The sequence below is a fragment of the Leopardus geoffroyi genome, chromosome B2 (assembly GCF_018350155.1).
Source record: "Leopardus geoffroyi isolate Oge1 chromosome B2, O.geoffroyi_Oge1_pat1.0, whole genome shotgun sequence".
Taxonomy (NCBI): domain Eukaryota; kingdom Metazoa; phylum Chordata; class Mammalia; order Carnivora; family Felidae; genus Leopardus; species Leopardus geoffroyi.
In genome coordinates this window covers 100292441-100308333 of record NC_059332.1, presented here as the reverse complement: position 1 = coordinate 100308333, position 15893 = coordinate 100292441, and the positions used below count along the sequence as shown (strand labels likewise).

The following is a 15893-nucleotide window of genomic DNA, read 5'->3' as shown; positions in this document are numbered from 1 at the left end:
CTAAGAACATGAGCAGGCAGTATTGGCCAGTTGAACCGGAGTAGGAAGAATCTAGAGAAAGGGAAATAGCTTTAGTGGTTTTATTACATAGATTAGCAAGGCGATCATTATATTTGCACCAGAGTGGTTTGGTGAGGATGGAAAGGTGGGTATGGGGGCAACGGTTCCCATGACCTTGTGTGTGTGTGTGTGCGCGCGCGCGTGTGCACGTGTGCCCATGTGAAAGCGTGTATTTTCCTCTGCACATACATGCTCAGTGGTGGCTCCAGAATTTCTATAGAAGAAGGTGTGAGGTAGGGCTCCTGAGAGGTTCAGTCGGTTCAGCATCTGACTCTTGATTTTGGCTCAGGTCATGGTCCCAGGATCTTAAGATCTAGCTCCGAGTCAGGCTCTGTGCTGAGTGTGGAACTTAAGATGTATTCTCATTCTCTCTCTCTCTCTCTCTCTCTCTCTCTCTCCCTCACTCCCCCTCTCCCCTTCTCCCCCCTTCTCCCTCCCTCCCTCTGCCTGATTCTCTCTCTCTCTCCCTCTGCCCCACTCATGTGCCCCTGTCTCTCTAAAATGATAAGATAGATAGATAAAATTTTTTAAAAAGACAGCGTAAGGTAACAATCCGATTGGAAGGTGGGGAGAGTTTGGGGACTTGTATTCAAGATAAACCATTTTTGGGGCCCTGGGTGGCTCAGTCGGTTGAGCATGTGACCCTTGACTTCGGCTCAGGTGGTGGTCCCGTGATTGTGGGATGGAGCCCCGCCTCAGCTCTGTGCTGAGTGCGAAGCCTGCTTGGCATTCTGTCTTTCTCTCCTTCTGCCATTCTCCCCACTTGCTCTCTCTCACTCTAAAATTAAAAATATAGGGGCGCCTGGGTGGCGCAGTCGGTTGAGCGTCCGACTTCAGCCAGGTCACCATCTCGCGGTCCGTGAGTTCGAGCCCCGCGTCAGGCTCAGGGCTGATGGCTCAGAGCCTGGAGCCTGTTTCCGATTCTGTGTCTCCCTCTCTCTCTGCCCCTCCCCCGTTCATGCTCTGTCTCTCTCTGTCCCAAAAATAAATAAACGTTGAAAAAAAAATTTTTTTAATTGAAAATATATACATATAAAACATTTTCACCTCAATTGTAGCTTTATTTAGAGCGGCTGAAGGTAAGGAAATAAAGGAAATTTTAAGTGAGCTAAACTGCTCCCTGTCACACTCCAAGCTACTCTTTGCTACTAATCGTAATACAGGGAAGGTTCAAATGATGTAAAAAATATGGCCCTAAGATCCTAGGTCTAGCTTTGAGGGCTCTTCAAAGAGAGAAATTATGCATAGTGGAAAATGTTCATCCAACCCAGGCTGAGTCAGGGTCAGCTCTGACCATTAACTTGAGACGGAAATGCTTCTTATCTATTATTTCAGTGGGTTAGACCTATTGGGAACCCAGGGAAGGGAGCCAAAATAGTCAAAATCCATGAGAATGAGTCAAACTGAGTCATTAAGCAAAAGGGTCTAGTGTCGAATAGGAGCTAAACTGATAAGCCAAAACAAGGGGCTTGTGAAGCCATAAGAATGAGTTAAGGCATGCCAAAATGGCATATTCCTAAAGCCCAGCTTCTATCTGGTTTATACAGCAGTTACCACCAATAGTTTATCATTTTACTATCTTCCTTGACAATTAGGGAACATTAATTACACACTCAAAACCATTACTGAGTAATAATTTATTGGAGCTCCTCGGTTAGGTTTTCAACTCTTTCAGGGCCTCTTTGATGACAATTTCATAAAGAAACAAAAATAATCTGCTATGGACTAAATTGTATTCCTTCCCTGCAAAGTTATGTTGATAACCTAACCCCTCTGTGCTAGTATTTGGAGGTAGGCTGTTTGGGAGGTAAGTAGGTTTAGATGAGGTCATGATGGTAGGGCCCCATGATGGGATTAGTGTCCTTATAAGAAGAGGAAGAGAGACCAGAGCCAGTGAGCATTCTTGTGAGGACACAAAGAAGGCAACCTTCTGAAATCCTGGAAGAATGCCTTCCCAAGGAACTGAATTAGCACCTTGATCTTGGACTTCCCAGCCTTTGGAACCAGGAAGAATAAATACCTGTTAAGACATCCAGTCTGTGGTATTTAGTTATGGCAGCCCAAGATGACGAAAATATAATCTTTCATAATACTTTGTGTTTGTAACGCAGATAACAACTCTTCATGATAATAGCTGAATTGTTAAAACTGAATATTTTCTCTTATACATATAGACTGATTACTAAACCTAAAGAAAAGCCTGTTTGGTTAGTAGTACATATTAAATGTTATTAATAATAAAAATAAAAATTAGTATATTGGTGCTGTCATTTAGAGATGGTGAAAAGAGGAATAGAGATTGAGAGGGAGAGAGAGAGAGAGAGAGAGAGAGAGAGAGAGAGAGAGAGAGAATAGTAAATGAATGAGACAGATGAGCTACTCAGGCCAGACCCCAAGGTCAAGTCTCTTCAGAGATCAACTTTTCCAGGTTAAGAACTAAACTGTTAGTTCATGCAGAATGGATCAGTTCCCAGAAAACTGACTGATACGACCACACCCAAAGATGCTAATCTGTAAACAGAGCGATATGCCCTGCATCTAGTATTCCCAAGGCACCCCTTCCCAACTAGTTGGACCAGTCTGGTCAGATCAATGATAGGTTAGGTAAGAGGTCAGCAAACTGAAGCCCACAGGCCATATCTGGCCACATCCTGTTTTTGTAAATAAAGTTTTACTGGAACACAGCCACATATATTTATTTACCCATTATGTATGGTCTGGATTTGCACTACAGTGACCAAATTGAGTAGTTGTGACAGAGACCCCCAGGGCCCGAAAAGCCTAAAATATTTACCATCTGGCCCTTTACAGAAAAAGTTTGCTGACCGCTGTATTTCTTTTTTTTTTTTTAATGTTTATTTATTTTTGAGACAGAGAAAGACAGAGTGTGAACGGGGGAGGGTCAGAGAGAGGGAGATACAGAATCTGAAGCAGGCTCCAGGCTCTGAGCTGTCAGCACAGAGCCCGACGCGGGGCTCGAACTCGTAGAGTGTGAGATCATGAACTGAGCCAAAGTCGGATGCTTAACTGACTGAGCCATCCAGGTGCCCCCTGACTGCTATATTTCAAGTTTCTCTATTATAGCAAAAGATTGAGGAGAAGGAATTTCTATATGTCCTTAGAACTTTAGAACCAGATAAATTGCCCTTTTCCACTGTCAGGCTAATTTTTTGGCTGTATTAGCAAAATCAGAATCGTAGAAGTATTGGGGATGTAGGAACAAATTGTTACCCTCTAAAGCTCTTTTTAACAATATCCTTGACTTCTGAGTTATGAGTCTTCCTATCAGTTTAGCCCTGATTGTTAGGATTTTAGATTTCTATCTTTCAGGGAGATGACCTAGACCTGTCTGAGATTTAGATTTTACCCTACTTTTATCAGTAGCATCTTTATAAATCATTACTCTGATATGTTATTTTCACAGAAGATTTCCGCAGATAGCTACTCCTATCCATTTAAGGTCGATTCTTTTTAGTTTCAAAATATAAATTCCACCCCCCCCCCCTTCCACTTTAGGGGTGAGATTTTCTGACTTGGTCCACAAATTCTTAGAATGGGTTACATTTGTGGCTGTCAGATCAAGGGTATCCCACAGCATGTACTGACCATCCGAGTTTCTCAATATTTAATCATAAAAGGAAACTAATTCTCCTGGAGGTCAAAAGGTTGAAATGAGCAGTTATTGGTAGCTTTTAGCATCATGTCAACTAGTTATCAACTGATTGCCTCTGAGCTCCACATTCACCCTCAAGGACCTGCCCTGCACTAACAGACTAGACTCAGGCATTTCTCTTTTACTGTGAAGCGCACTGTTAAACCTCTCTGGAGGGGGCGCTGGAGGGACATTGTAGGAGGAAGGGGGCGGGCGTCTTCTCCTGGTTCCTCTTTGTTGCATTTTGCTTTCTCTTGCCCTTGTTGCACAGTCTAACAGCCGTGAGCACGAGATTGGGGGGTATCCCCGCAAGTGGTGCTCTGCCGCCACTGTGCATTGTCCCTTGGCTACGGCAGTGGCACAGACCCGGCCTGGGCCCAGTGACCACCTTCTCCCGGTCTTCCCAGAAGCAGACCCCAGGCCTCAGGCTAGCAGTAGCTTGCGACCTCTGTTTGCACATCTACCCGCCAGCCTCGGCTCATTTGGTCCCCGGAAGATTGTTTTCTGCTGTCCTCCTGACATAGACCTCGTCTACTCCCAGGCCACACCAGCCTGCCAGCAAGCCAACCCCTGAAGCCTTCTGTGTCCACCTACCCTTGGGTTTATCAGTGAAGCTGTAAGTTAAAATATAAAAATATTTAAATCCACCCACGTGTTTTTTTTTGTTTGTTTGTTTTTTTTTGTTTTTTTTTTTTTTTTATCATGTGATGAGAATGCACGCATTTGCATCATGTTTAGTATCCATTATTTAGATCGAAAACCTCAGGGGCTCCTGGGTGGCTCAGTCAGTTCAGCATCCAACTTCAGCTCAGGTCATGATCTCACGGCTCGTGGGTTGGAGCCCCACGTCAGGCTCTGTGCCGACAGTGCAGAGCCTGGAGCCTGCTTCGGATTCTGTGTCTCCCTCTCTCTCTGCCCCTTCCCCGCTCATGCTCTGTCTCTCAAAAATAAACATTTAAAACAAAAAATTTAGATTGAAAACCTCAGGAACCACATATACATAAAAAAATGTAAGTATTCATTCATTCATCTTACCTTAGTAATCCCATTATGGGAAACCCAGCTTAAGAAAATTACCAGGAATGTAGAAGAAAGTTTACATTAAAGTGGTCACAGCAGCATTCTGGTTTTTGTTGTTTGTTTTTTTAAGTAAACTCCATGCCACAGGTGGGGCTCAAACTCAGCAGTGGCATGATTCGACCCTAGATTCTGCCATATCTGATGTCAGATGATACCTGAACTTTTCATTCTTTTACTTGAAGCAGTTTTCATTTTTTGCCACCAAAAACAAGAACATGAGAAGATATTTACAAATACCAAGTGAAAAAAACATTTTGCAAAAAATTGCATGTTTAGTATTTCTTCACTTTTTTATTTTTTTATTTTTTTTTTTAGTATTTCTTCACTTTTGCAAAAACATTTCCGTAGATATAGTCTTAAGGGATACATTCTGTAATTATAAAGGCAATTAATTATCTCTGGATGACGGATTGGGGTATTTATTTTCTTCTTCTTTAATGTCTGAAAACAAGCTTTTCTCTTCCTATAAAATTAGGAAGTACTGTAAGATTTCCATGAGTGTCCCGTTCAGCTCCATTATGCTAGCATTGCATTTTACATTAAATACAAGGACGTCTATTTAGCTGAGTATCTACCATCTGAGTCCCTGCTGTTACAAGGTCGAATATGGCGGTCTACTCATGGCTCCTGGAATATCATTGCTTCTAGGCCCTCTAGAGGGGCCTGGAGGGGCAGAGGTAGGAAGTAGACGTATGAGCACATGTGTATCCCTGCCCCCAGCACAAGTGCACACATAACACACATATTCATACCACATTTTCCAGTTCCAGTCCATCACCACAGCACCATGTTGGAAGCCTCCCTTCTCCAACAGTGGAAACCTCAATCTATTCACTTATCTGTTCAAGCCCGATATATGGCATTAATCTCCTGACTGTGTAGGCCCTCTCCTTGGCCTTGGGGCAGCCATGCCAGCCAAGCTATCCTCAGTCCTGATCCTGATCTTGCCAACTCACTCCAGCTGCACTGGCTGAGTTCTCTAGGGGAATGTCCCCAAGATGGAGAAAGTCAATATTATAGTGTTGACAAGTTTGGAAACCATGCAGTCAACAAATAACTATTGAGCACCTTCTCTATGCCAGGCGTTTTCCTTTCATTGTCTTAATTTTTTAAAGATTTTATTTTTATCTTATTTTTATTTTTGAGCAGGGGAGAGGGGCAGAGGGAGGAAGAAAGAGAGAGAATCCCAAGCAGGCTCCACACTCAGTACAGTACAGAACCTGACATGGGGCTTGATCCCACAACCCTGGGGTCATGACCTAAGCCAAAATCAAGAGTTGGACACTCAGCTGACTGAGCCAGTCACCCCTGCCAGGCATTTTTCTAAGTGCTAGAGATAAAACAATAGACAACAACCTTACCCTTGTGGAACTTACAGTCTAGTGTAAAAGCCAGACAATAAAGAAGATAAATAAAACATAAATTACTAGTGATAACTGCTAGCTAAGGAGAAAAAAATTAACTTGGGAAGCAGGATAAGGAAGTGTCGGGGAGGGGGAATTAAATTAAAAAAAAATTTTTGTTTAATGTTTATTTACTTTAGAGAGAGACAGAGACAGAGCACGAGCAGGGGAGGGGCAGAGAGGGAGAGACAGAATCTGAAACAGGCTCCAAGCTGTCAACACAGGGCCTGAGGCCAGGCCGAACTCACAAACCTCAACATCATGACCTGAGCCATCCAGGTGCCCTGGAGGTGGGGGGAATTAAATTTTAAATAGTTAGGGAAGGCTTCGAGAAGACTTTTCAGTAAAGCCCTAAAGGACATGACCGAACAATGCAGGTGGTAGGAACAGTCCAGCCAGAGGAAGAGCAGCCTGGGCAAGGGGCAGCAATGTAAGGACGGAAGTGGAAGGAGGCAGGTGGTTCAGGAGGAGAGAGCAGGAGATGCAGTCAGAGACATAACAGGTGCCAGAACACGTGGAGCTTTGCCGGTGATGGCAAGGACTTTGGCTTTTTCTGAGAGAGAGAGAGGGAGCCACGGGAGGCTTCTGAACAGAGGACTGACTTCACCTGACACATTTTGACTGGGTCATGCTGGCTGTTCTATAGAGAAGAGACAGAGGAGAAGCACGGGATGGCAACAAAGAACAGAAGAGATCATGATGGCCTGGCCCAGCATGGCAGCAGGTGGCAATCAGAATTGCTGACTCTGGATGCATTCTGGAAGGAAAGCCAGGAGGACTTGCTGGCAGACCAGAAGTGGGTGTGAGCACGAGGGGTGAGGATAACTCCAAAGTTTTTGGTCTGTATAGCCAGGAAAATAAAATTGCCATTTACTGGAATGAGGAGAGCTACAAAAGAGGCAAATTCTGGAGGGAGTATCAGGAGCTTAGTTTGGGATATGTTACATTACGAGATTCTTTTTAGTCATCCAGTTAGAGGTGTTAGGTTGGCAGTTGAATCTAAGGTCTGAAGTTCAAGACCTTGAACTTCTGAAGGTCTGAAGGCTGAAGGTATGTGCTCCAACAGCCTCTAGGTAACAACTCGAGTTGTGAGCCAGGGTGGTCACCTAGGGAGAGCATGTAGGTAGAATAGAGAAGGGGTTCCAAAACGAAGCTACGATGTGTTCCCAGTGTTTAGAGGTAGGAGACTGAGCCAGTGAGGGAGACTGGGAAGGAGTGTCTAGAAAGAATGGAGGAACACCAGGTATGTGTGTGGCACCAGAAGCCTGATTCAGGGACCAGGGATTGAATCCTGTGCTGAGTGCTGCTGGTCATTCAAATAAAATGAGGACTGAAAAATGACGATTTCATTTAGTGACGTGGTGGCCAATGGTAACCTTGAGAAGGGCAGTTTCAGCAGAGTGGTGGGGGGTAAAATCCTAATGGAGAGGACTTAAAAGCGAATAGGAGATAAAATCGAAGAGGGTGAGTAGAAATTTTTTCAAAGTTTTGTTTTTGGCCTTTTTTTTTTTTTTTTTTTTTTGGCCTTTTCTACATGGATGGAAAGAAATGAGATAGTAGCTGCAGGGGGGCACGTGAGTTTAAAAGAAGTTTTTTCCCTCAAGATGGGAGAAATAATAGCATGTATATAATGATGATGGAAATGATCCAGTAGAGGGGGAAAAATTGATACAGGACAGTTGAGGAAGCTAGAAGTGTTTAATGTGAGGAGTGGGAGGTGTCGGGGGAACTAGTGAGCTGAATATTCGGAGAGCTGTTTGGCGGTTTTTAGATCCCCAGGGTAAGGGTAGGGAATAGACAGAGGGAACAGATCTGGTAAATTGAGAGTGAGTGGGGATTGGGAGAGAATGGAGTCAACGGGAAGATGAGCTCAGAGTTGAAGAGCAGGTCAAATGGAAGCGAGAAAGGGGGGATAACGTGACACTAAGTCATGAAAAGAGAGAGGGATGTTGATATTTGAGATTTCAAAGATGAAGGGCGCCTGGGTAGCTCAGTTGGTTGAGCATCCGACTCTTGATTTCGGCTCAGGTCATGATCTCAAAGTTCATGAGTTCAAGCCCCACGTTGGGCTCCATGCTGACAGTGTGGAGACTGATTGGGATTCTCTCTCTCTCTCCCCTCTGTCTCTGTCTCCCCAAATAAATAAATAAACTTAAAAAAAGACTTGGGGTACCTGGGTGGCTTAGTTGGTTAAGCATCTGACTGACTCAGGTCACTATCTCACGTTTCGTGAGTTCAGGCTCCGCGTCGGGCTCTCTGCTGTCAGCACGGAGCCTGCTCTGGATTCTGTATTTCCCTCTCTCTCTGCCCCTTCGCTGCTTGTTCTCTCTCTCTCAAAAATAAATAAACATTAAAAACAAACAAAAAAAGACTTCAAAGATGAAGCCACTTCCAGAGATGACAAGGTTTCAAGTGTTGCTTTTGGGTGTGAGTGGAAATAAAGTTGCTCCCCATACATACTGGCCGTTTGCTGGAATCGCTGACAGAAGTACAAGAGTGGCAAGGGAGGTGGTTAAGCTGGGACAAGGGGACAAGGACAGGTGGTTAAGCTGAATGGGGTGAGTGTGGGAAGCAAAGGGCCCAGCTACAGAAGAGACCACCATTTGGGGTGGGAGTAGTGAGCTTCCTATCCCTGGAAGGGTTCAAGAAGACACCAGTGACTCAGAGTTTAAAAAAAGAACTCTTCAATCTAAAGTTTTAGGTTCATTAGCAGGAGATTTGAGAACTTTCTAGCCTAAGTCGGATACAGTAATTATTTGATTTGAGCTATGCCTCTAGAAAAATGAAGTTTTCTATATACATTAGAAATTGTTTTCTGTAAAAATTATTTTCCCGGGAGAGTGAATTTTATCCTACTTAAGATCAGTAACAATCTGTCATACCTAGTCCCTCACGGTTCTCTCAAAAGGCTTCCGGTGGCCTGCACATTCTGGCACCTATGTGCAGGCATGTAAATAATTTTGGAGTAAGTGATACATCACAGATCCCATATTCTCAAGTTTAATGTATACATTCTCTTTAGCGCCGTTAAATGTAAATAATGATTGGCTTTGTAGTTAGGGCACATCAAATAATAAATAACCCTTGACTACAGAGTCGGTTTTTCTCTAAGTGGGTCTCCACCAAAATGCCAGCCTGTTCTAGATCATCCCTTGAAAGTGTCAGCGAGGCAGAGGTCTCAAGTACCAGCTGAATGTAATACGTTTCATCAGTTTAAGTAAAACAGTAATGTAATTCAAACTACAAAAAAAGAGTGTCAAAGAGAACTACTTTTGGGACTAGCCAGTGCTTTGGGATTATTTCTATCCGTGTCGCTTACCAAGGAGAAATAACAATACCCAAACACACTTGGAATACGTGTATGCAGCTTAAAAAGCACACAGCTTATTTTTCTTTTATTCAACACAGACAGTTTCCTTCACCTCAGTAATTTTTCCTTCCCTCATCTCCCCGGGGAACTCTGTAAGTATAATCACAAAGCCTTAAAGAAATTTGCTAGAATTTTTTTATTGTATTTACTGAGAATATCACATTGTTCCACAGTAAACGATTTTCTTCTCCAAATGATTACAAAGCTCTTTTCATTAAAAAGGATTTGCTTATCTATATGAAACTGCACATTATAAAAAAAATCAATTATAAATTATACTCCTTAAAAAGAAAAAAAAAACAGTTTTTAAAGGCAAATACTAAAATACTGCATACTGATCAAATCCAGCATAATCATTTCACATAGTGATCTGCACTTAAAACAACTACTGTGCCAAAAATGGCATCCTGTGTAGGTAGAGAAGCAGAGCCACGCTCTGGGGCACAGTGTGCACTTGGAATAATTTGGTTTTGAGGTCTAAGATAAGGCATGTTTTTCTAACTTTGAAAACATGCAAATAATTTAAAAATTGCTTTTTGAGATAAACATTAAAATAAGTTGACATGAAAAATGTCACATTATATGAGGAGATACTTAAAATATCCAAGCTGTCTCTTAAAACTGTAGGGTTCTGTTTGTTGTGGCTCCAACTTTCAGGCTAAAATAAACCGATCGGAGAACAAACTGACAAAATGCAAATTTATCAAGCATTGTGCAGTGCCTTTGCAAAACGTACAGTTCTCCAATCACAATAAATTAAGTTACATCAGAAGTTACTGAAGGGATATTTAATCTCACTGTACAGTGACTTCTGATGAACAAGTCCCCATTCTCCCCTCCACATTTAACTCATGTTAACAGTAGAAAGGAGTTACCGTTAGTTAGCAGAGAATCCAGTATACTCTAGTATGGTCTTCCTAATTTTCTATAGTGCACCATTTTCCTAATTTACATTTATAAAATGCTCATAGTTAAGGCAGTCTACAAAAGTCAGCAGGATTAAATAAAAACCTGTTGTCCTCACTTCATCTGAATCCTACTTACGAGACATTAAAACTCAGAGATCCATGTGGAATTTTAGGTGGGTATCATACAATTGGCTACAACCATGAAATGCTGAGAACCCTTAATAAATCATAGATTTGAGGTTTGCTGACACCCAGATGTGGTCCTTACTCAATTCTTTGTTAAATCTGAAAGATGAACAATGATACTTTCAGTGAGAATTTATTTTAATGTAACTCATTGTCCAAGTTTTGAGATTGATGACTCCCCAAACTCAAATTTTAGCCTGAAAAATAGCTTAAAATATCTACTTAAAATAAGCTTATCAGAAAGCTATTTTGTACATATGTAAATATAGATACACGAAGAAACATACATAAAATTTTCTCTGTACCCTCTCAGAGTTACAGAATACTTTGAATAGCTAACTTTGTGCTAGAAACATTGATAAGGGACTTTTGTATTTTTTAACTGAGATATAATTGACATATAGCATTGTACGGGACCTCTTCCTTAAAGTTATTACCTTGGGGGGCTATGTTCATTACTAAGTTTTCATTTAGTGATTATTTTCCTACCAGTTTTACACTTGGAAGCCTTATGTGTTAACAAAAATCATATACCTCTAAGTAGATACTAGTTTTTAGGTGAGGTTTTTTTCCTTAGATGTATATACAAAATACAACATGCATAATACTGCTGGATCTACACCTCTCCTATTGTGTTATATTTAAAAAGAAAAAATAATTTTGGAAGGAACATGAAATTTAGCACCAGTTTTGACCTAATCTTTCTTTGGTAGGAAAAAAAGGCACCAAATATATAGTGTGCTCATTGTATGGGATCAAAAAACAGCACTCATGAAACTCTCAGTCCCTGACATACTCTTACAATATAGACTGAATTATGAAAGATACTTTGACCCATTAACTTTCTAGCATATCAGAACATACTACAGAAGACTACATTTAGAGAATATCATAATAGAAAATGTTTTTGTGCTTACCCACATTTAAGATATTTAACGGAATGACTCTTCTAATATGGACAGATACTGAAAAGTATTATCTGGTAAAGAATAAAAGTTATACATCAGAGGCTCCAAAATATTATCACAGACTTAATTATAATGTTAATTTATATTGATAGTTCCTACAATATGCATGGTTAGTGACATTCAACTCCAAAATACTTTTCTTACAACATGCATACTGAAAGGCTAGAAACATCTTTAATTAGATTAGGAACTTGGGAGTTAACTCCTTCACTGTTGCCACACTCAATGACAGCATTTTTAAAAACTCCAGTGGTCCCTGTTCCACTAGGAAAGGGGTGCCTCTGACAGGAGTTTAACATGTAAGCTGTAAGGTTAAGTAAGGCACAAGCATATAATCTGTTGTCAGTGATCATCCATTTTCCTGCCAAAGAAAACAAATGAAAACAAGAGTTCATCGTCGAGCTGCCAGTAGAATTTGAAAAGCCACTAGTGAAGCATTTTAGTTAAGTGTTCATTATTATATAGCAATTATAAATTTCTCCAGTTTTTCTGTTTCAGATTATCCACAGGGCACATTGGTTAATATTCCTTTTTTTTTTGTTCTTCTTATAGCCACTTGTCAGAACAAAGCACTTAAGAAATTTTACTGATATCGTGGCCCCCTTTACTACTTGGACTCCCTTGCCTTTCGATCTCAGAATCACCACTAGCTCCTTTCTGATTAAGCAAGAATTGATTAAGCAGGGCTTTTAGTTGGACACTGAAAGCTGAGGTAGGTGGACCATCAGGATCAAGTACTTAGAAAGGTTTGATTTCATTCCCAATGTCTTTCTAACATACTAACAAAAATTTGAAATCATCTGTTTTGTAAATGAGGTAGCCTCCTATATTGTATCCTGTCAAGAAACCATGAGGATTTCCTTGAGTGTAGAGATGTCAAGATGATTAATGTTTACTCTTTCAAAACTGACAATTTTAAAAAGGACACGCTAAGTAAACTATGTCCCAAGTTTCAAGGTTTCTTTGAGTGATTCAGAGATGTGACGTAAATTGTTTTCTGGGTCTTTATTGTCTCAGGAGTCATCTAAAGTCATCTGATCAAGTCCACATTTATGTAAGTTCAGTAACTGTGGTTCTAAGTTGTATGCGGTTTTCACATTTAGCTATGGGCATTTGGCCCTTTATTTTTGACACTGTAACCTATCACTCTATAGTGTATTTATAAAACAAAGCGTTAGTGTTTGCCAACAAATCAACTGATGAAAATGGCTGTGACTATAAGATTATAGTGAGCCCAGGAGCTCTCTGTTGCTCTCCCCGTTCTTCTTTGCCCCGCAAACCAGTCTCAAACTCAGCTCTAGATGGTCTTTTTAGTTCCTTTACACCAAAGTATCAACAAAGCTCAGTTACTATAATATGAGCAGAATTAATGATTGTCAGCCTTCCTTGTCTCCTGTGTCCTTATTTTTTTTTTTTTTTTTTTAATTTTTTTTTTCAACGTTTATTTATTTTTGGGACAGAGAGAGACAGAGCATGAACGGGGGAGGGGCAGAGAGAGAGGGAGACACAGAATCGGAAACAGGCTCCAGGCTCTGAGCCATCAGCCCAGAGCCCGACGCGGGGCTCGAACTCACGGACCGCGAGATCGTGACCTGGCTGAAGTCGGACGCTTAACCGACTGTGTCACCCAGGCGCCCCACCTGTGTCCTTATTTCACATTACCACATCACCGTTAACAAATGGCCAACTTGTTCTTCTGTTTTAATAACAAGGCACAGTTTTGTTTTTAAGAGTTAATTAAATTATGATGGATGATACATTTTTCTCTTAGCCAAGATACCACTTATCTTTCAAATTAAAGAATATAAATGTACGGGTGCCTGGGTGGCTCAGTCGTTTAAGTGTCCAACTCCTGATTTCGGCTCAGTTCATGATCTCACAGTTCATGGGTTCGAGCCCCATGGGGGGCTCTGTGCTGACAGTGCGGAGCCTGCTTGGGATTCTCTCTCTCTCACCTCTCTCTGGCCCCTCCCCTGCTTGTGTTCTCTTTCTCAAATAAATAAAAACTTAAAAAAAAATTTTTTTTAAAGAATATAAATGTAAAATAATGTTTCACTTCCTTCTCCTTTTCACACATGGGAAAAAGCAACAATTTTTAGCCTAATGCAAAAAATGCTCCTTAATGTTTATGCCAGCAACGATGAAGTTTTCAATTAGAAATTTCCTAAGGAGTCTAAAACTTAAATTGTTTACATATTTAAAAAAATTTGTTTTAATGTTTTTATTTTGAGAGAGAGAGAGAAAGATTGTGAGTGGGGGAGGAACAGAGAGAGAGGGAGACACAGAATCCAAAGTAGGCTCCAGGCTCTGAGCTGTCAGCACAGAGCTCGAACTCACAAATTGTGAGATCGTGATCTGAGCTGAAGTTGGACGCTCAACCAACGGAGCCACCCAGGCGCCCCTGACTGTTTACATTTTTTTTTAAAGTTTATTTTATTTATTTTGAGAAAGAGGTGGGGGGCAGGCAGAGGGAGAGAGAGAATCCCAAGCAGGCTCTGCACTGTCAGCACAGAACCCGATGCTGGGCTCAATCCTATGAACTGCAAGATCATGACCTGAGCTGAAACCAAGAGGCGGATTAACTGACTGAACCACCCTGTTTACAGGGCATCCCTTTTTACCTATTTTTTTAATTAGAGCTAATTAACTTATCCTTTCCACTTGTACCTCTAGACTCTGGGAATTTAACACCCTTTACCATAAAGTATCAGCCTGCAGCAGATTTCATTAGGAGCCGTCTCTGAGAGGCCACTACATTCCACAGCATCCTCCACGATGTGCTCTCAATGGAATATGAAAATCAAAGTAAAAAATTATGCTCTCTGAAAATATTTGAGAACTTGATGATCTTTTCTCTGAAGGCATTAAACATTTAAATAAAGTTTTATATATTAGCACAAAAGATGCCAAATATATAACACCTATCACTTCCTCCCCAAATTTTAATCACACAATTAAACAATTTTTTCAATGGAGACCAATAGAACTCTAAGTTGAAGGCTGAGAGCAAGCTATTCTACCAGGTGACAGGTGACTTGAAACTGGATGCGATTTCATCCTGTGAAGCCATAGGGACCAGTAAGTAGTGCAACTAAACAGCCAGTGGAACTAAGCAAGGATGTCAATGGACTCTTGAGCAGGTTTTTGAAAGACAGAGGGAAGTAAAGGGGGAAAGAATGATAAGGATAAAGATAATAGGAAGAGTAAACAAATGAGGCCTAAGAAAGGGTAGGGGGGTGCCTTGGTGGCTCAGTTGGTTAAGCATCTGACTTCAGCTCAGGTCATGATCTTGAGGTCTGTGGGTTCAAGCCCCACCCCCACATCAGGCTCTCTGCTTGTCAGCAGGGAGCTCACTTCAGATTCTCTGTCCCCCCACCCACCTCAAAAATGGATAAATATTAAAAAAAAAAAAAAAAAAAAAAAAAACGGAAAAGTGCATGGCCAGGAACTTCCCTTATGCTACCCATGCTGGAGGTTGCCTACCCCTAATCGCATTTTCTATTCAGTTTTCTATTCACTTAAGCACAAAAGTCATTTGGACATAAAGTGGTTTGTAAATAACAATGGTACAAATTAAAATATTCTTAAATGCAGTTGAAAGGATTAGAATTACCATAAGTAAAGACAAACCTATGTTTATTTACAGTTAGGTGTACATTTACTTTAAAAGTGTGGAAAGTTGAAGCCAACAGAGTTAAGGTTTTCTTCATACTTGGGAGGGGATCTTCTGCAAACATGTATAAACAGATACAATGGATCAGGAAGTACAAATGAAGTCTTGTTTCTATTTACGGATAGAATTTGAAGCTTAATGCAAGCATGATGCAATTTCCAGTGGATATTACAAGTCTTGTCGTAGGACTGTAGACTAAGGATTTTAACCGGGATCAAAGAAATTTATAAATTTTGAATAAAGTATCGATCTGGGTGGTTTATTACTACTGAAATGGATGGATCCTAATAATGTCTACCGCAGTAAAATTTAACTGCAATGTTTCTGGAAGATCCATAGGCAATAGTACCTGATCCAGAGTCTCTGTAAAGGGAGCAAATAGTTGCTCCCTTTATGTTATTGGCCTCAAATACCAGAACCTTTGAATTTGAGAATTTGCTGAGTTTTATCAGAATTAGGATGATGAGATAGAAAGCAGAGTTCTGACTCTATTCTTTTCCTCTCAAAAAAGTGTCTGGATTGAACCAAAAAATTTAGGCCCATCGAGTCACTTTATTGCAGTAGTAACACTCTGTTCAGAGATTACAAAGGGT

At 41.0% G+C, this 15893-nt stretch overlaps 2 long non-coding RNA genes across 3 annotated transcripts in view; one reads left to right on the top strand and one right to left on the bottom strand.

Annotated features, from left to right (window-relative positions):
• Positions 1 to 15893, top strand: part of LOC123608865 — a 60382-nt gene that overhangs the window by 11753 nt on the left and 32736 nt on the right. For both annotated transcript variants that reach the window (XR_006717480.1, XR_006717479.1), the window contains exon 2: positions 12180 to 12339. This is a non-coding gene — a long non-coding RNA (uncharacterized LOC123608865). The remainder of the gene's footprint in view (positions 1 to 12179; positions 12340 to 15893) is intronic.
• Positions 9683 to 13514, bottom strand: LOC123608864. The gene is made up of 2 exons (XR_006717478.1): positions 13268 to 13514; positions 9683 to 13020 (listed from the first exon to the last, which is right to left on the bottom strand). It is a non-coding gene; the product is annotated as an uncharacterized LOC123608864 (long non-coding RNA).